This window comes from Nanorana parkeri, unplaced genomic scaffold, assembly GCF_000935625.1.
Source record: "Nanorana parkeri isolate BGI_ZX_2015 unplaced genomic scaffold, ASM93562v1 scaffold1998, whole genome shotgun sequence".
Lineage (NCBI taxonomy): Eukaryota > Metazoa > Chordata > Amphibia > Anura > Dicroglossidae > Nanorana > Nanorana parkeri.
The window spans coordinates 120000-120292 of NW_017308266.1; positions in this window are offsets into that span (position 1 = coordinate 120000).

Genomic DNA, 293 nt, shown 5'->3' on the forward strand with positions numbered 1-293 from the left:
GTACGTCCGTGTTTTTGTGTGTGTGTGTGTATGTGTGTGTGTATGTGTATACGTGCATGCGTGTGTACGCCGTGTTCGTGGGGCAGCCATACTTGTTCATCACATATACTAGCTTTGCTCCTAGCTTATTACTGTTGCACGGTGACTACGCTTTCCTATTCCTGCTGATAAAATGTATCTTTACTAAAGCACTAGTTGGGAAGAGGCGGCGCAGTGGTTGGGAAGAGGCGGCGCAGTGGTTGGGAAGAGGCGGCGCAGTGGTTGGGAAGAGGCAGTGGTTGGGAAGAGGCGGC